Below are 21,289 nucleotides of genomic sequence, written 5' to 3'. Positions count from 1 at the left end.
CGCCGCAAATGATTCGCCAAGACCTCATTTGCCAGCCCCCTGGTAACAAAGGAGAGCAGCACTTAAATCGTTCTTGGACAGCCAACCCCACACAGCTCGCAGCATTGCCAACGAGGAGACCAGCCCCACGATTCGGGGATGTTGACCTGACCAGACTGTTGGACTCGGGCAAAATCAGACGGGATTCCCTGTTCCCCCGATAGTTTTGGAGGGTCAGTCATAGGGCAGCCAGTGCCGTCTGGGAGGAAGTGGCAGCAGATGTCAGCTCGGGGAGCATCACCAGGAGGACTGGAACCCAATGCTGTAACAAGGTCAACTACCTCCACCAAATCACACTGGTGAGGTTGGCACCGGCCCCCTGGCACCACCCCCACCACCCCAAACCCACCACCCCTCCCCATGAGCATGCGTCTGGCACAGACCCGCCCAGCACCATTTTGTGCCCCAGCCCTCCCATGTGCCGCACACGTCCCCCCCCCACCCTGCCATGCTCCCCAACCCTCCCCCTGTACTCCCCATCCCCCCAAAACCCCTCCCTCACTCCCGCGATGAACGATGCTCCCTCTGTGTCCATGCAGGAGAAGATGACCCACAAAAGATGGGAGAGGGCTCAGGCGGGTGGCGGGTGGCGGACTTTAGATTCCTCACCCCTGCACAAAGCAGCAGCATGAGTGGAGGTATCCTAGATGTGGATCAGTCAGTGACGGCCATGGAAGAGCGCCATGACAGCATTTCCCAATCGCTGGGGCAAGGTGACCCAGGCCTAGGTGGACTTTGATGAAGTGCTGTGTGGCATGTCCCAGTTTCAGATGGGCATTGTCGAGGCGCTCTAGAACACCTCCCGGTCGCTGGGGGAGGTATGCCAGTCTCAGGTTGACATAGCCGAGGCGCTGCGGAGCTTATCCCTGTCGCAGGTGGGCATTGCCGAGGCACTGCAGAGCTTGTCTCAGTCACTGAGGAGCATCGCTGAGGGTATTGACACCGTGAAAATGAAATGAAAATCGCTTATTGTCACAAGTAGGCTTCAAATGAAGTTACTGTGAAAAGCCCCTAGTCGCCACATTCCGGCGCCTGTTCGGGGAGGCTGGTACGGGGAGGCCGTGCTGCAGATATTGGGGACACACCAGCACTGACAGAGCCGGAGGACGCAGGGGCAGCCTGGGCATGATGCAGCTGCCCCTCCATCCCGAGGGGAAGCCCAGGGCCCTATGGGCACCAACCAGGTGCTAACACAGAGCCACCCTACAGAGTGGCGACAGCGGCCATCAACTTTCCCAAGACCAAACCCCCCTGGCAACGGCACATCTCGGAGTCAGCACCCGGAACAGGGTGGCACGACGGGGGCACATGCTGCCGACAAGTGCAGCAGGGCCCCCAGAGGATGCCTGCCAGGGACATCGATGGCCATGGGACATGGTAAGCAGCAGGCTGCCTCCACTTCTGAGGTACATCCTGGGGACACACTGATGCGCAGCGGTAGAGCTATGCAGGTCGAGGATCATTGCGAGAACACAGGGGAATGGGGATTTGGCAGTAAGGGGGGGAACCTTGCGATGGGGGGGGGGGGGAAGGTTTGTGGGGAGGTGTTGGCAGGGATGGGTAAGGTGCAGTGGCACCATTAGGAGAATGAGGCAGTTGGGAACACATATGTACCGTATTAAAAAATGTTGCTTTTGAGAAATATGATGCCTCTGACACTTTCTTCCATAATGCGGGCCCAGCACCATTACCTGCCCCAGCTCCCTGTCTCTTACCCCCAACACTCCCCCCCAACCCCATCCACCAGGCACACCATGTGCAGGTGATGGGGGTGTGAGCGAGCACGCAACACAGACAGGAGTCAGACTATCGCTTAGATTGGGAAGCACCAGCATTCAGGTCCTGAGAAGTTCCAAGATCTATGAGATGAAAATAAAAGTACTCCCTTTAATGTGGTGGAAACCTTTGAAGTCCTGGTGTGACAACAGTAACAATGCAGTAGTTCTTTAATTGAAATCATTGCAAGTAGAGGATCAAAGACAAACATATTTGATGTGTGTAAAAACCGAATGCCTCCTCATTTCTTTTCCTTTCAGGGAAACCTTTGAAGTGTTTTTTCACAGTCAATTTCATGGCCCAATAATTTTTTCTAGCATGCTTGATTCCTGGAAGCCTAAAAGCTTTGAACATCATTATTTACATTCAATTTCACAGACTATTGTATTTTGCAAATTTTCTGATTGACAGGGTCCAGGCAGTTTCAAAGGGAGGATTAGATTGTTTATTTATATAGCTCTGCAGGGATCCATTAACTCAGAGGAGCAGCTGTTTTTTCTCACCACAGTTTAAGACGCTGTCTCTTTTTTACCAAAAACTCCCAGATACTTTCCAACGACCGGGAGGGGGTGGGATACAGGTGCTGGGGTCACTCATAGTGCCAGCGGGACTCAGGGAATCACTCCGGTTTTCCTGCAGGCGGGGAGCACTTATTCTCCGATCAGAAGAATCACGCTCATCGTCTATTTTATGAAGGCCTGACAATCTATGTTATTTGTTTCCATACTTCAGGAACCTACTGCAATTTTCTCAAGGATGACATTGATTTTAAGATTCAGCTCGGTTGGTATTTTAATTGCTGGCCGTATTTCAGTGTTCAAGTGCCTTTCACATATCCTTTGTGAACCTTAGAATGTTATCTCTTTATCTAGATTTTTAATTAAAAATGTGCAGTTCTTCTATATTTACCTTGCTAAATATTAATTTAAATGCAAACCTTTGGGCCAGCAGCCTACTTTAATGATATTTTTAGCCTAAAAGTTCTCAAAACAGGCCCCTGAAAGGAAAAGGAATGAGGAGGCATTCAGTTTTTACACACATCAAATACGTTTGCCTTTGATCCTCTACTTGCAATGATATCCATTGAGGAACTACTGCATTGTTACTGCTGCAGCACCAGGAGGTCCTGTATTTGAACCTTTTTGATGAAATCCACCAGCGATGCACTACAAAATTCAGAGCTTTGGTGCAGTGCAGCTAGCATTTCTTTTGATCATTTTCAATTCATCGTGATAGAAAGCAGCAACTTTTTAATGCCTGAAAGAGGTTTAATCATCATTCTGAATTGTGCCTATACTGTCCGATATAGAATCATAGAATTTACAGTGCAGAAGGAGACCATTCGGTTCATCGAGTCTGTACCGGACATTGGAAAGAGCACCCTCCACAAGCACATACCTCCACCCTATCCCCAAACCCCACCTAACCATTTTTGGATACTAAGGGCAATTTAGCATGGCCAATCCACCTGCACATCTTTGGACTGTGGGAGGAAACCGGAGCACCCGGAGGAAACCCACGCAGACACGGGGAGAGCGTGCAGACTCCGAACAGACAGTGACCAAGCTGGGGATCGGGCCTGGGACCCTGGAGCTGTGAATCAACTGTGCTAACCACTGTGCCACCGTGCTGCCAATATATATGTTTGCAGTAGAAATCAATATTTAAAAATTAATAATGTAATGGTTTTTCGTATATTTTATAAAGATAAAACGAAGCAACTGACCTTGACCTCATAAAACTAGCAAATAATAGTGGGTTCTTGAAATCTAGATAAAAACATAAAGGGCAGGATTCTCCGACCCCTCCGCCGGGCCAGAGAATTGCCGGGGGGGCAGCGTGAATCCCGCCTCGCCGCCGCAACGCCGGAGGGGGAGGGAGCCCACGGTGGTCTGGCCCGCAATCGGGGCCCACCGATCCACAGGCCTGTGCCGTGGGGCACTCTTTCCCTCCGCGCCGGCCGGTGTAATAGTCCGCCATGGCCGGCGCGGAGAAGAACCCCACCCTATGCATGCGCCAACTCGCGCCCGGGATGACACCGCACACACAGGCGCTCCCACGCATGCCCCAACTTGCAACGGCTGGCGGAGGCCCTTTGGCGCCAAGTCCTTCGCCGCCGGCCTAGCACCTGTCCTCCGCACCTTCCGGGTGGCCCGACGCCAAAGTGGTTCACGCCACTCCTCGGCGCCAGTACGACCCGCCCTGCCGGGTAGGGGAGAATCCCGCCCATGATGCTTGAGACACTCAGCAGGTCAGGCAGCCTTTGTGGAGAGAGAAGTAGATTTTACAAGCTGAATTTTACCCTCCTTTTGTTTCCAGCGGGGTGATCCATAGAATTGGGTGGGAATTCAGCTCACACCAGTCCCACCCACTCGAGAACTATCTTCCATAATAAAGGGGGTGGAAAGATTTTGAAATCGGCCACATGCCAGATTTATTTAAATGAACACTTAAGGATAAATTGAGCTTATTAACAATATAACGCAAAGTTTATTACATTAAAAACAGGACGAATGCACCCTAGCTTTGCCTTTTGTAAAATCCTCCCCATAAAATGCATGGGGAGGGTTTTACAAAGGAAAGGTATTATGAGTCAGAAACGTATTTCCACATCAATCAAACTTCTGCCCTTTATTTGGATTGAAATTACATTTGGGCAGTGATTTACTAACTTTCATTAAAATGCAGATTAAAAGGTAGTTTTACTTCCATTTAAAAAGTTTATTGTGTTTTACATGCAAAATAACTTGTCATAACATACACACAAGTATATGATGGTGCACAGACAGACAGTGAGTGACACAAAGAATGACCAATGAACATACAGAACACAGCAGCCAATCACCAGACAGGACACGGCCACTATAAAACCAGAGGGCACTAGTTTTCCCGCTCTCTTGGGATGCAGCCTCTGAGACAGTCACAGCCTGTGAGCAACAACTAGAACATCCACCATGTGGTAGTAAGATAGTCTGGTCAGGTTAGCCTCAGGTCTCCAGTCAACTCAGCATAGCGTCAACCCACAGTTCAAGCATGTTTAGTAGTTAAGAGTTTAATAAAATAGAGTTGCATTTCTTCAAGTGTTGGAAGCCTGTCTCTCTCTGCTGCAGTAAACGCAGTCCTCGCAGACCCAGCTTACCCAACACATCATAACTGATCAGTGGTCAACAATTAGTTGCCTCATTCATTCCCCGTATGTACAAATGAGTGTCTCGATCTTTGGCCCTCACTTTTCACAAGCAACAATATTTGATTGCTTTTTGTGCAGGATATTATCACCAAATAGTTATTTGCACTTGAGTACTATTTTAACACTTTGGATTGTGTATTTGGTAGTGTGGGGTAGCACGGTGGCACAGTGGTTTGCACTGCTGCCTCACAGTGCCAGGGAACTGGGTTCGCTTCCGGCCTCAGATACCTGTCAGTGTGGAGTTTGCACTTTCTCCCCGTGTCTTTCCTACGGGTGCTCTGGTTTCCTCCCACTGTCCAAAGATGTACCGGTTAGGTGGATTTGGCCATGATAAATTGTCCTTTAGTGTCCAAAGGTTAGGTGGGGTACTGGGCGGGTGTGCAGACCAAGATAGGATGTTCTTTCGGAGGGTCAGTGCAGATTCGATGGGCTGAATGGCCTCCTTCTGCACGATAGGGATTCTATGATTCTATGATTATAAAAAGGCATTGCAAGAACATTTAGCACAATTGAGACAAGAAATGTTGTAACCTGGTACATTCATAAACTAATAACTTTGTTTATGATAGATACACGTCCAATTTGTGCACTGCATAATATTAGTGTTGAGGTTCCAAACATACCAATAATCTTTATTGTTCAGCTGTAGGTAGTGATTTGGAATATCAGTGACTGAATCCAATGTTTTCTAAAAATAAGACAAAATTACAGAAATCATTCTACTTTCAAAATAAAGCCTTATTTGTTAGTTTTTGCTTCATTTAAAATAGGCATTTATTGTCAGGTAATTGAATGGCAAAATCTGAATGTTGCAGTTTTGAAGCACGGTCACTTCTTCTCTGTGGTAAATATCTGCAGTGTGTTCTGTGTGTATGTGTGTGCACCGCTGTCATGTCATTTTTTTCAGCCCTGTTTGGTGAAGCAGCTTGACTTCTTTTTGCCTCTGGTGGAGGTTTTGTCTGCAAGGATGTGTTGACAAATCTTGGTCCAGCACAATACAGATGCAAGCTGGTATGGAGTCAGCCATTTCTCAACTCCTCTCTTACTTTGCCCCACTGGATTATTTTCCCCCATTGACCTCAGTGGAATCCACTCCATCGATTGCCTGACTGGACTTTCAATCTGTAAGATTGGTGTTGATTTTAATCCTCACTGTCTCTAGTATTAAAGCTATTTGTTTTCAGGAGTAACACATGCAGGGAGATTTGACACATTGGTGGCAACAATCAGAATTGGAGGGAAGGCCCCTTGGAATCATGTGGGGCTGTGCGATGTGTGACGCAAAGGCGGCCCCCGCAGGGACCATATTGAGTGATTTCTGCCTGCGTTACTAGTTGTGGCACAAGGGAAAATTTGGCCATGAGTTCCTGTACTTTGAGTTCACGCTGGACAGTAAGATTCGATCCAAATGTCTGGAGCTCATGCTGTGGCTGTGAATCTGGAACCGGGGAGGTTAAGAGGTGGCGGAAGGAAGGCTGGGCCCAGCATGCGGGGCCTCCTGCTGCTGCTGTTGCTGAATGTTTCTGAGTCAATGTAAAATAACGCTGAACAAAACCTTCTCATGAGCAGGCATTTCAGGGACTTTGAAACTCAAGGTTACCAGGATCTAAAGCAACATCAGTATCCCATTCTAATAATAATAAAAACAGAAAATGTTGGAAAAACGCATATGTGGAGAGAAACAGATTTTCTTTTGACAGATTCTGCCACATCTGCTGAGTTAATCCAGTGTTTTCTATTTTTATTTCAGATTTACAGCATCTGCAGTATTTCGCTGTTATTTTAGTACCCTGCTGATAGTTTGCCTATTGAACACTAATTCTTTGACTGCGATGGTGTGATGATAAGAAACACAATATAGTGTTTGTATTCCCTGTGACAGCTTTCCGTGGAATTTACAGCACAGGCTATTTGGTCCACTCCATCTATTTAGGTGGTAATGTTCCACACAAGCTTCCTGCCTCCTTTCTTGATCACGCTCTCAAAATAACCTTCAGCTTCTTTCTTCCTCATGTGTTTATATACTTCCTTGAGTGTATCTATACTAGAATCACAGAATGGTTACAGCACGGAAGGTGGGCATTCAGCAGGTTTTTGTCAGTCCTCTGCAAATCCAATTTATCGAGTCCCACTCCTCCACCTTTTCCCTGTAGCCCATTGATGCACAATCAATAACCTCAGAAACGTGATTGGAGACAATCAAAGGCTTTAATACGCTAGATGTTTCCCCCAGCAGCGCAGGTACAGAAGAAAGCTGCTGGGGCGGCACGGGCTCTTATACCCACCTTGCAGGGCGGAGCTAACATGCAAGCTTATCCAATGGGAACAAGTACATTCTCCATCAAATGTATTCCGGCATTACTAGGTACCGTAATCCTCCTAACACAGACTACCACATTCACCCCCTGTTAAAAAAGAGTCCGGCGGGGGTGGTGGCTTTGTATTACAACGTGGTAAAAGTGGTAGAAGTTATAGTTATGAAGGTACCGTAATGCCTCCGTACAGCGTTTTGTCTCATTAGAACTTTTAACTATTTACAACAGTAATGTATATTTCAAAAGGAAGCAATTAGTTGATCGGGGGCCCTGGTCGTCCTCCGGGAGCGTGGTTTCGGCTTCTGTGGCAGCTTCATCACCCCTAGACGTGGCTGGTGGAAGGGCCGACTGACCTGGGAAGGGGGTAGCTGTGACGTGTGCCGGCCGGTGGAAGAACCGATCCACCTGGGAAGGGGGCGGCTGTGGGGTGCGCCGGTGGGAGGGAGGGTGGGACTGGTGGTGGGGGTGTGTCTGGGGATCCAGCGGGCGCCAGGTCCCGTAGGGAGAACGTATTTTGTCGGCCGTCGAGGTATGCCACATAGGCGTACTGAGGGTTAGCATGGAGGAGATGGACCCTCTAGACCAATGGGTCCGATTTGTGTGCCCGCAAGTGTTTTCAGAGCAGGACGGGTCCGGGAGCTGCTAGCCAGGTCGGGAGCGAGGTCCCAGAGGAGGACTTCTTGGGGAAGACAAGGAGACGTTCGTGAGGTGTTTGGTTGGTCATGGTACACCATGGAGTGGCGGGCATCCGGGAGGTCCTCCTGCCAGCGGGAGACTGCGAGATTCCTGGACCACAGGGCCAGTAGGATGGTCTTCGAGACGGTTCCGTTCTCCCTCTCTACCTGTCCGTTTCCCCGGGGGTTGTAACTGGTCTTCCTGCTCGAGGCAATGCCCTTGCTGAGCAGGAATTGACGCAGTTCGTCGTTCATAAAGGAGGACCCCCTATCACTGTGTATGTAGGTGGGGAAACCGAACAGCATAAAGATACCCTGGAGGGCTTTTATGACGGTGGTTGCGGTCATGTTGGGGCGGGGGATGGCGAATGGGAACCGGGAGTACTCGTCAATCACGTTCAGGAAGTACGTGTTGCGGTCGGTGGAGGGGAGGGGGCCTTTGAAATCCATACTGAGGCGTTCAAAGGGATGGGAAGCCTTTATCAGGTGCACTTTCTCTGGCCTGTAGAAGTGTGGCTTGCACTCCGCGCAGATTTGGCAATTCCTGGTGGCTGTCCTGACCTCCTCGATGGACTAGGGCAGGTTGCGGGTCGTGATGAAGTGGAAAGATCGAGTGACCCCCGGGTGGCGCAGGTCCTTGTGGAGGGCCCGGAGGCGGTCCACTTGTGCGTTGGCACATGTGCCGCGAGATAGGGCATCAGGAGGCTCGTTTAGGTTCCCTGGACTATATAAGATCTCATAGTTGTAGGTGGAGAGTTCGATCCCCCACCGTAAGATCTTGTCGTTTTTTATCTTGCCCCGCTGGCAATTATTGAACATGAAAGCAACCGACCGTTGGGCAGCGAGGAGAGTGAATCTCCTGCTGGCCAGGTAATGCCTCCAATGTCGCACAGCTTCTATTGTAACCTGGGCCTCCTTTTCGACTGAGGAGTGCTGGATTTCAGAGGCGTGGCGGGTGCGTGAGAAGAAGGCCACGGGTCTGCCCGCTTGGTTGAGGGTGGCCGCCAGAGCTACGTCGGACGCGTCGCTCTCGACCTGGAAGGGGAGGGACTCATCGATGGCGCGCATCGTGGCCTTTGCAATGTCTGCTTTGATGCGGCTGAAGGCCTGGCGGGCCTCTATCGACAGGGGAAAAACTGTGGATTGGGCCTTGTCCGCATAGTTGGGGACCCATTGGGCATAGTAATAAAAATAACCGAGGCAGTGCTTCAGGGCCTTGGAGCAGTGCGGGAGGGGGAACTCCATAAGGGGGCGCATGCGTTCAGGGTCGGAGCCTATCACTCCATTACGCACTATGTCGCCGAGGATGGCCAGGCGGTCGGTGCTAAACACGCATTTATCCTTGTTATACATTAGGTGAAGGATTTTTGCGGTTTGGAGGAATTTTCAGAGGTTGGTGTCGTGGTCCTGCTGGTCGTGGCCGCAGATGGTGACATTATCGAGATACGGGAATGTTGCCCGTAAACCATACTGGTCAACCATTCGGTCCATCTCTCGTTGGAAGACCAAGACCCCGTTAGTGACACCGAAGGGAACATTTAAGAAGTGGTAGAGCCGCCCATCTGCTTCGAAGGCAGTATATTTGCGGTCACTAGTACGGATGGGGAGCTGGTGGTAGGCGGACTTAAGATCCACCGTGGAGAAGACCATGTAATGCGCGATCCTGTTGACCAGGTCGGCTATACGGGGGAGAGGGTACGCGTCGAGCTGCGTAAACCTGTTGATGGTCTGACTGTAGTCGATGACCATCCTATGCTTCTTCCCAGTCTTTACCACCACTACTTGAGCTCTCCAGGGGCTGTTGCTCGCCTCAATGACACCTTCCTTCAGTAACCGTTGGACCTCTGACCTAAGAAAGATCCGGTCCTGGGCACTGTACCGCCTGCTCCTGGTGGCGACGGGTTTGCAATCCGTGGTGAGGTTCGCAAACAGGGAGGGCGGACCGACCTTGAGGGTCGCAAGGCTGCAGACAGTGAGGGGGTGGTGTAGGGCCGCCGAATTTGAAAGTTAGACTTTGGAGATTGCACTGAAAGTCCAACCCTAGGAGTGTGGCCGCGCAGAGGTGGGGAAGGACGTAGAGTCGGTAGTTTTTGAACTCCCTTCCTTGGACTGTGAGGTTAGCTACACAAAACCCCTTGATCTCTACTGAGTGAGATCTGGAGGCCAGGGAGATTTTTTGATTAACGGGGTGGACGGGAAGAGAACAGTGTCTTACCATAAGACCATAAGACCATAAGACATAGGAGTGGAAGTAAGGCCATTCGGCCCATCGAGTCCACTCCACCATTCAATCATGGCTGATTTCAACTCCATTTACTCGCTCTCTCTCCATAGCCCTTAATTCCTCGAGAAATCAAGAATTTATCAACTTCTGTCTTAAAGACACTCAACGTCCCGGCCTCCACCGCCCTCTGTGGCAATGAATTCCACAGACCCACCACTCTCTGGCTGAAGAAACTTCTCCTCATCTCTGTTCTAAAGTGACTCCCTTTTATTCTAAGGCTGTGCCTCCGGGTCCTAGTCTCCCCTGTTAATGGAAACAACTTCCCTACATCCACCCTATCTAAACCATTCATTATCGTGTAAGTTTCTATTAGATCTCCCCTCAACCTCCTAAACTCCAATGAATATAATCCCAGGATCCGCAGACGTTCATCGTATGTTAGGCCTACCATTCCTGGGATCATCCGTGTGAATCTCCGCTGGACCCGCTCCAGTGCCAGTATGTCCTTCCTGAGGTGTGAGGCCTAAAATACACCGTGTCGGGGTGTATGAACGTCTTAGTGCTCCCAGAGTCAATTGGGCAGGACGTTTCATGCCCATTGATAAGCACCGACGTCGTAGCAGTCGATAGTGTTCGGGGCCGAGACTGGTCCAGGGTCACCGAGGCTACTCGTGGCAGCAGTTGAATGTTTTCTTCGGGCGGTGTGTGGTCAGCTGAGCTGGAGTCCTGGGAGTCCATCCAAGATGGCGGCACCCATCCATCGCATGTGGCGCCCACGGGACAAGATGGCGGCTCCCGGAGGCCGCACGTGGCCCTGGAGGAACAAGATGGCGGCACCCGCTGGAATCACGGGGACCGCGGAGAGGATTGTGGTGGTTATCCGCATTCGCCACCAGAGACCGCAGTGACCGCCCGGGCCTAGCATACCACCACGAAGTGGCCCTTTTTACCGCATCCCTTGCAGGTGGATGCACTGGCCGGACAGCGCTGTCGTGGATGCTTGGCTTGCCCGCAAAAATAGCAGTGGGGCCCCCCGGGGTTGCCAGACAGTCATGCAGCACAAGCTTGTGGGGGGATGGGAGATGCCTCGGGGTCGGCCGCAGAGGGGTTCCACGCTGCCCAGGGGGCTGCCGCGCGGTCGGGGACGTGAGCCCTGGCGTTTCGGGAGGCCACATCCAGGGAGCCGGCAAGGGCCCGTGCCTCCTTGAAGCCGAGTGTGTCTTTCTCCAACAATCGCTGGTGGATTTGGGAGGGCAGCATACCTGCAACGAAAGCGTCCCTGATCAAAGGTTCTGTGTGGTCGCTCGCCGAAACTTGCGGGCAGCTGCAGTTTCTCCCCAACACCAGAAGTGCACAGTAGAATTCTTCCAGCGATTCCCCAGGGATTTGTCGCCTAGCAGATGTCGGGCGTAGACCTGCTTTACAGGGCGAATATAATGTCTTTTCAGCAGCTCCATTGCTGCATCAAAATCGTCCGCATCCTCGATGAGGGTGTAGATTCCTGGGCTCACCCTTGAGTGCAGGACTTGCAGTTTCTGTTCTCCCGTGGGTGTGTTTTTGGCCGTTCCGAGATATCCATTGAAACATGCCAGCCAGTGCTTGAAGGTTGCCACTGAGTTTGCCCCGTGGGGGCTGAGTTTCAGACACTCCGGTTTGATTCGGAGCTCCATTCTTTTAAATCTAGCATATTAAATTGATGCACAGTCAATAACCTCAGAAACGAGATTGGAGACAATCGAAGGCTTTAACAGAAGAAAGCTGCTGGGGCGGCACGGGCTCTTATACCCGCCTTGCAGGGCGGAGCTAACATGCAAGCTTATCCAATGGGAACAAGTACATTCTCCACCAATGGTATTCCGGCATTACTAAGTACCGTAATCTTCTTAACACAGACTACCACACCCAGTAAAATTGTTTTCTCTTCAGGCAATTATCCAGTTTCCTTTTAACAACTGCAATTTAATCTTTCTTCACCACATGCTCAGGCAGTGCATTCCAGGTCCAAACCACTTGTTGCATGAAACGGTTTTCCCCCATGTTGGCTCTGGTTACTTTATTAATCACTTTAAGGTTCTTGACCTTCTGCTGTTGGGAAAGGTTTCTTCCTAGCTACCCATCTAGACCCCTCATGATTTTGAACATGTCCGATAAATCTCTCTCAACTTTCTCCTCTCCAAGGAGAACAGCCCCAGCTTCGCCAATCTATCTACTTAATTGAAGTCTCTCACCCTCAGGAGTATTCTTGTAAATCTTTTCTTCGCACTTTCTAAAACCTTCACATCCTTCCCGTTGAGGCTGAGTCAGTGTTTCACTTGCTTCTGTACTCTGTGCCCCTTTGTATAAGATGCAGGATTCAATAGAATGTATTAACTGCTTTCGCAATCTGCCCTGCCGCCTTTAATGATTTATGTACGTATACACCCAGGTCCTTCTGCCCCTGCATTCCCTTTAGAACTGGACCCTTTAGTGTCTGTCACCTCTCCTCGTTCTTCTGACCAAAATGTATCACTTCACACTTCTCTACCTTAAATTCCATCTTCCTCATGTCTGCCCATTCCATCAGCCTGTCTGCATGCTCTTGACATCTATCGCTACCCTCCTCATAGTTCACAATACTTCCAAGTCATGCATCATCTGCAAATTTTGAAATTGTGCCCAGTACACCCAGGTCTCAGTTATTAATATAAGTCAAGAAAATCAATAGTCCTTTTATACCACCCCCTCCAGTCAGAAGTAAGAACATTTTTCTTTAATTCATATTTGTAATAGGCTTGAATTAAATAATTAAACTGTTGCATATATAAATGATAGCTTTGCTAAAGGCCAATGATTCAAAATATCACATCATTCAAAATGAAATGCCTATTCACATGAATATCTTTCACATAAAAAACATAATTTTGCAGACTTTTTGGAGTCAACTGATTAATACACAGGAAAACAACATAATAATAGATTTAGAAATGACATGACTACACATTTTCTTCGAGCTCTGACACCCAAAATTTGGCACTATACCGTTGGTGCCTCAGGAGGTTCTCATGGTAGATCACTGCTGACATCAGCAGCTTCCTGGAACAAGTTCATCTTCCCTGTGGACCTGGTGGGTATGCATTGGCATTACCCATCAAGGTGCCTGTCACTAGAGTGCCAGCTGTCCCTCACCCAGGTCCTCCGCCTCTCTCCAAGTCACCCAGTGCTCTCTTATCATGAAAGGGCAAAACGAGCTTTGCGCAAGTCAAGGAGACACAGCCAGAGTGAGACACATCCAGAGTGGGAATTTGGAACTTGGTAATTTGGTGCAGTGAGGTAATTCGGTGCAGAGTGGGAGACGGTGATTTTTCCCTACTGTTTTGTTCTCTCTCGTTCTTCTGGCCTGTAACTTTTAATCTGCAGGGAGAGAACCAGAGAGCATCTGAGACCCTCGGAAGGTAAGTAAGTGATTTTAATTCATTTTTACTTTGATTACGTTTTCAAATTGTGTGTGTGTGTGTGTGGGGGGGGGGGGGGGGAACTGAAGTGACATCACAGAAAAGCTGTGACCTGAATGGCTGGTGGGGAATCTACAGTAAATTAAAACAATTGAGCATTGTTAAACACATTTCCCTCTGCAGATTCCCTGGGGATCTACACTAAATTAAAAAAATTAAGCATTGATAAACGAATTAAACATAATTACTTATTACTCAATTATAATTTAGAGGGGTATCTAAGCCAGAGATGGGAGAGTACTGTATTTAGCATTTCACATTTATAGTAGAAATCTAGTGCTACGAATCATATAGTTAACAGTAACTTTTTTTTAACTTTTAAATTTAATTTGCTAATTAATTGATGCAATGTCAATTAGAGGGGTGCAGTGCTCTGACTGTGAGATGTGGCAGGTCCGGAAGGCTTCCAGCGTCCCGGATGGCTTCATCTGCAGAAAGTGCACCTAACTGGAGCTCCTCACAGAGCACGTGGTTCGGTTGGAGCAGCAGTTGGATGCACTTAGGAGCATGCAGGTGGCGGAAAGCATCATAGATAGCAGTTATATAAATGTGGTCACACCCAAGGTGAAGGCAGAGAAATGGGTGACCACCAGAAAGGGCAGGCAGTTAGTGCAGGAATCCCCTGTGGCTGTCCCCCTCTCGAACAGGTATACCCCTTTGGATACTGTTGGGGGGGATCGCCTATCAGGGGAAAACAGCAGCAGCCAGAGCAGTGGCACAACGGCTGGCTCTGATGTTCAGAAGGGAGGGTCAAAGGACAGAAGAGCAATAGTCATCGGGGACTCTATAGTCAGGGGCACAGATAGGCACAGAGACTCCAGGATGGTAAGTTGCCTCCCTGGTGCCAGGGTCCAGGGTGTCTCCGAACGGGTAGCGGGCATCCTGAAAGGGGAGGGCAAACAGGTAGAGGTCGTTGTACATATTGGTACTGACGACATAGGCAGGAAGGGGCATGAGGTCCTGCAGCAGGAGTTCAGGGAGCTAGGCAGAAAGTTAAAAGACAGGATCTCTAGGGTTGTAATGTCGGGATTACACCCTGTGCCACGTGCCAGTGAGGCTAGAAATAGGAAGATAGAGCAGCTAAACACGTGGCTAAACAGCTGGTGTAGGAGGGAGGGTTTCTGTTATCTGGACCACTGGGAGCTCTTCAGGGGCAGGTGTGACCTGTATAAGACGGACGGGTTGCATCTAAACTGGAGAGGCATAAATATCCTGGCCGCGAGGTTTGCTAATGTCACACGGGAGGGTTTAAACTAGTATGGCAGGGGGGTGGGCACGGAACAATAGGTCAGAAGGTGAGAGCATTGAGGGAGAACTAGGGAATAGGGACAGTGTGGCTCTGAGGCAGAGCAGACAGGGAGAAGTTGCTGAACACAGCGGGTCTGGTGGCCTGAAGTGCGTACGTTTTAATGCCAGAAGCATTACGGGTAAGGCAGATGAATTTAGAGCTTGGTTAGTCCTTGGAACTATGATGTTGTTGCCATTACAGAGACCTGGTTGAGGGAATAGAACATACAGAATAGAACATGCAGTGCAGAAGGAGGCCACCCGGCTCATCGAGTCTGCACCGACCCACCCAAGCCCCCACTTCCACCCCACCCCCGTAACCCCATAACCCCTCCTAACCTTTTTGCTCACAACGGGCAATTTTATCATGGCCAATCTACCTAACCTGCACGTCTTTGGACTGTGGGAGGAAACCGGAGCACCCGGAGGAAACCCACGTAGACGCGGGGAGAACGTGCAGACTCCATACAGACAGTGACTCAGCGGGGAATCGAACCTGGGACCCTGGCGCTGTGAAGGACAGGATTGGCAGCTAAACGTTCCAGCATTTAGATGTTTCAGGCAGGATAGAGGGGGATGTAAAACGGGTGGCGGAATTGCGCTGCTGGTTAGGGAGAATATCACAGCTGTACTAAGGGAGGACACCTCAGAGGGCAGTGAGTCTATATGGGTAGAGATCAGGAATAAGAAGGGTGCAGTTGAAATGATGGGGGTTTGTTACAGGCCTTCCAACAGCCAGCAGGAGATAGAGGAGCAGATAGGTAGACAGATTGTGGAAAAGAGTAAAAACAACAGGGTTGTTATGATGCGAGACTTCAACTTCCCCAATATTGACTGGGACTCACTTAGTGCCAGGGACTTAGACGGGGCAGAGTTTATAAGGAGCATCCAGGAGGGCTTCTTAAAACAATATGTAGACAGTCTAACTAGGGAAAGGGCTGTACTGGACCTTGTATTGGGGAATGAGCCCGGCCAGGTGGTAGAAGTTTCAGTAGGGGAGCATTTCGGGAACAGTGACCACAATTCAGTAAGTTTTAAAGTGCTGGTGGACAAGGATAAGAGTGGTCCTAGGGTGAATGTGCTAAATTGGGGGAAGGCTAATTATAACAATATTAGGCAGGAACTGAAGAACCTCGATTGGGGGGTGCAGATGTTTGAGGGTAAATCAACATAAGATATGTGGGAGGCTTTCAAGTGTCAGTTGAAAGGAATTCAGGACCGGCATTTTCCTGTGAGGAAGAAGGATAAATACGGCAAATTTTGGGAACCTTGGATAACGAGAGATATTGTAGGCCTCGTCAAAAAGAAAAAGGAGGCATCTGTCAGGGCTAAAAGGCTGGGAACAGAAGAAGCCTGTGTGGAACATAAGGAAAGTAGGAAGAAACTTAAGCAATGAGTCAGGAGGGCAGGAAGGGGTCACGAAAAGTCATTGGCAAATAGGGTTAAGGAAAATCCCAAGGCTTTTTACACGTACATAAAAAGCAAGAGGGTAGCCAGGGAAAGGGTTGGCCCACCGAAGGATAGGCAAGGGAATCTATGTGTGGAGCCAGAGGAAATGGGCGAGGTACTAAATGAATACTTTGCATCAGTATTCACCAAAGAGAAGGAATTGGTGGCTATTGAGTCTGGAGAAGGGTGTGTAGATAGCCTGGGTCACATTGAGATCCAAAAAGACCTGGGCGTGTTGAAAAATATTAAGGTAGATAAGTCCCCAGGGCCTGATGGGATCTACCCCAGAATACTGAAGGAGGCTGGAGAGGAAATTGCTGAGGCCTTGACAGAAATCTTTGGATCCTCACTTTCTTCAGGTGATGTCCCGGAGGACTGGAAAATAGCCAATGATCTCCCTTTGTTTAAGAAGGGTAGCAAGGATAATCCAGGGAACTACAGGCCGGTGAGCCTTACATCAGTGGTAGGGAAATTACTGGAGAGAATTCGAGACAGGGTCTGCTCCCATTTGGAAGCAAATGGACACATTAGTGAGAGGCAGCGTGGTTTTGTGAAGGGGAGGTTGTGTCTCACTAACTTGATTAGAGTTTTTCGAAAGAGGTCACAAAGATCATTGATGCAGGTAGGGCAGTGGATGTTGTCTATATGGACTTCAGTAAGGCCTTTGACAAGGTCCCTCATGGTAGACTGGTACAAAAGGTGAAGTCACACGGGATCAGGGGTGAGCTGGCAAGGTGGATACAGAACTGGTTTCTAAAGTTTCTAATTGGAGGGATGTGACTAGTGGTGTTCTGCAGGGATCCGTGCTGGGACCTTTGCTGTTCGTAGTATATATAAATGATTTGGAGGAAAATGTAACTGGTCTGATTAGTAAGTTTGCAGACGACACAAAGGTTGGTGGAGTTGCGGATAGTGATGAGGACTGTCAGAGGATACAGCAGGATTTAGATTTTTTGGAGACTTGGGCGGAGAGATGGCAGATAGAGTTTAATGCGGACAAATGTGAGGTAATGCATTTTGGAAGGTCTAATGCAGGTAGGGAATATACAGTGAATGGTAGAACCCTCAAGAGTATTGAAAGTCAGAGAGATCTAGGTGTACAGGTCCACAGGTCACTGAAAGGAGCAACAAAGGTGGCGAAGGTAGTCAAGAAGGCATACGGCATGCTTGCCTTCATTGGCCGGGGCATTGAGTATAAGAATTGGCAAATCATGTTATAGCTGTATAGAACCTTAGTTAGGCCATGCTTGGAGTACAGTGTTCAATTCTGGTCGCCACACTACCAGAAGGATGTGGAGGCTTTAGAGAGGGTGCAGAAGAGATTTACCAGGATGTTGCCTGGTATGGAGGGCATGAGCTATGAGGAGCAGTTCAATAAATTTGGTTTGTTCTCACTGGAACGACGGGGGTTGAGGGGCGACTTGATAAAGGTCTACAAAATTCTGGGGGGCATAGACAGAGTGGATAATCAGAGGCTTTTCCCCAGGGTAGAGGGGTCAATTACCAGGGGGCATAGGTTTAAGGTGCGAGGGGCAAGGTTTAGAGTAGATGTACGAGGCACGTTTTTTACACAGAGGGTAGTGGGTGCCTGGAACTCGCTGCCGGAGGAGGTGGTGGAAGCAGGGACGATAGTGACATTTAAGGGGCATCTTGACAAATACATGAATAGGATGGGAATAGAGGGATACGGACCCAGGAAGTGTAGAAGATTGTAGTTTAGTCGGGCAGCATGGTCGGCACGGGCTTGGAGGGCCGAAGGGCCTGTTCCTGTGCTGTACTTTTATTTGTTCTTTGTTCTTTGAAGTGGAGAGGCATGCATGTTTATAATGGTTTATGTGGAGAGGAAGGAGGACACCACTTGTGGGGGGTGGTTATGAGGCATGAGTATGAGAAGCTAATCGGTTGGTGGTGAATGTGAGTGTTGGCTGTTCGAATGGAGATATTAGGTGCCTGCAGAGGGAGGAGTGAATGAAGATGCAAAGTGCTGTGCAGGAAAATGCTGAGCATTGCGATTGGCAGCAGGAAATATAACACCTCTCACCTTTCCTGAGGTCCTGGTTCCTCATGCTGCACTATTTCCAGATTGGTGGGACCACATCTTTGCTGCTGGCTTCCTGAGCCACTTTCATCCATGGCTGCTTGGTTGGAAAGACTGTCCTGTTCCTCCTGTCCTCGGGAATGAACACCGCATTGCAGATGATCAAATCCTACAACAGGAGCTCCACGTAAGAGGAGAAAGTCTGAGGGCAGTCTTCCCAGGTCTCTTCTATATTCTTGTTGTTACTGCAACCCCAAATGCCCAACTGCTACTGAGTTTATCTGACAAATGTCATAGTCCCTTTGATTAAAAATCCTGGGTGGGATTCACCGTTTCTGAGACTGAAGGTTGACGCCAACGCAGAACTTATGGACTTTCATGACAGCAAAACTGACGCCGCACCTGGACCGATTCAGCTACTGTTAAGGAGCTAGCACCAGCGGCACATGGAGCACAATCGATTCTAATGCGAAATGGTACAATTGACACTCAGGAGGCTGACAAGCTGCGGCTGCATAGACACACTGCACTCCCCGCACACACCATCCCAGTGAGGAGAGCAACCCCAAGGTTCAGCAATGCCATCCGGACCGGCCAGCAGTGCAGGAAAAAAGTGCTCAACTTTTTCAAGGCGGCCAGGGTGAGTAGGCAGCACTGTGCCCCTGGCACCAACCCTCGTCCCACACACCCGTGACCTGACCCCCCACCCCCCCCCACCCTGCACCACCCTGCACCACATGCCGGCACCCATACCGGCTGCCATGGCCGGGTGCCCTGGCCACTGAGGTCACCAACTACCCACCCCCTGGACTGCATGCATCGTCGGACTGTCAAACGCTGTTGTTTTCTGTTTGCACCCCCCACCCCCAGGAGAAGGCCCGCACAGCTGCTGGGAGTGGGAGAAGACAGGAGGGGGACTGCCGGACCTACGGCCCCTCACAGTGGTTGAGCAGAGGGCCCTGGACATGGTCGGCAGCCCAGAGGAAAGGGAAGTCGCCGAGGTGGAGTTTGGCCATGGGCGGAGAAGTGAGACCCCGCTTAGTTGCGGTCCCCCATTACACGTGTCAACCCTTGCCCAACAACACCCCCATACTACCCTCACCTCCACACCACCCACATCCACTAATCCCCCCCCCCCCCCCGCCCCCCACATGCCCACCCCCACCATCCCTCAGCCCACGGTCTAATCATGCGATTTGTCTTATGCCTTGCAGGACCTGCTGGTGATGGGGCATGTCAATCTGACGTCCCCCGCCTCCAACCTGTGCCTCAGCCAGAGCCTCTCCGTGAGCCGAGCAGTGACACAAAAGTTCACAAAGCCAATCCAATAGATAGACTTTTATCCCCCTCGAGCCCCCAATTTGTTATGGGCCAGGGTTTAGAGAACACCAAAGTGTATCATGGAGTTCACCTGACCCACAACTTTTAATAGATTGTGGTATGGGGAGCACACGGCCCACTCTACAGGTGTGGTAGAGCAGAAATGGAAAAGTATTTTTTAAAGCAAAACAATGTTTATTCTATGAACTCAAGTGTGGTAGTATGTATTGGGGGTCATGTGGGACTGGAAGCCCTAATGTCATTGGCTGACAGATCCCGGGTCCTGGTTGGCCGTTGACCTCTAGCTCCACCCTGAAGGCGGAGTATAAGAAGCCGGAGTCCTCCCCCGCAGGCCAGTCTACTATTGAGCTGCGGGGGAACAGACACGCTTAATAAAGCCTCATCGACTTCACTCTATTCGTCTCACGGAGTCTTTGTGCGCTACAATTTATGAAGCGTGCCTAAAAAGGACTATGGAGCTCAGGATCATTCCGGAATGCCTGAGGATCAGCCCCCACGCAGTGAACGCGGCAGCAGCCTTCAAGCACTGGCAGACTTGCTTCGAGGCCTACCTCAGAACGACCACCGGCCGGGTCACAGAAGACCAAAAACTACAGGTCCTGCACTCGAGGGTGAGCACGGAGATCTTCGCCCCCATCGAAGACTCGGACGATTTCCAGACGCCGTTCGCAGCACTGAAAAGTCTCTATGTCCGCCCTGTTAACCAAATCTACGCTCGCTACCAGCTCGCGATGAGACGGCAAGGTCCCGGAGAATCGATGGACGAATTCTACGCCGCGCTGCTGATTTTGGGACGAGCCTGCAGCTGCCCTTCGGTGAACGCAAATGAACACACGGACATGTTAACGCGCAATGCTTTTGTGGCAGGTATGAATTCCTCCCAAATCCGCCAAAGACTTCGAGAAAGAGAGTCGCTAGGACTCTCAGAGGCCCGGGCCCTAGCAGCCTCCCTAGACGTGGCCGCGCGTAATACCCGCGCCTATGGCCCCGACCGCGCGGCAGCTCATTGGGCTCCGTGCGTACCCGTCGCGACAAACCCACCCCCCCCGGACACCCCACAGGCTTGCGCGGTCCAAACGCCGAGTCGCACCGGGGGCACCCGCTGTTATTTCTGCGGCCAGGCGAAACACCCCCGACAGCGCTGCCCGGCCCGCGCAGCTATCTGCAAGAGCTGTGGGAGAAAGGGCCATTACGCGGTTGTGTGCCGGTCCCGCGAGGTCGCCGCTGTCCCTGGAGAACAGGGAGCCCTGGAAGCCGTTTACGCGCCCCAACCCCCCCAGCGCGCCATGTACGACCCGCAGGCGCAGCCGCTCTGGGTCCCGACCACCGCGGTCCCGGGAGAACAGGGAGCCCTGCACGCCGTTTACGCTCCCCAACCCCCCTCCCCACACCCCATGTATGACCCGCCGGCGCTACCGCTTTGGGTCCCGGCCACCACTCTCCACGGTTAAGAGGGAGTTTTGCG

Source organism: Scyliorhinus torazame, chromosome 3 (genome assembly GCF_047496885.1).
Source record: "Scyliorhinus torazame isolate Kashiwa2021f chromosome 3, sScyTor2.1, whole genome shotgun sequence".
NCBI classification, from domain to species: domain Eukaryota; kingdom Metazoa; phylum Chordata; class Chondrichthyes; order Carcharhiniformes; family Scyliorhinidae; genus Scyliorhinus; species Scyliorhinus torazame.
The sequence above is the reverse complement of the archived record's forward strand: the minus strand, read 5'-3'. Positions refer to the sequence as shown.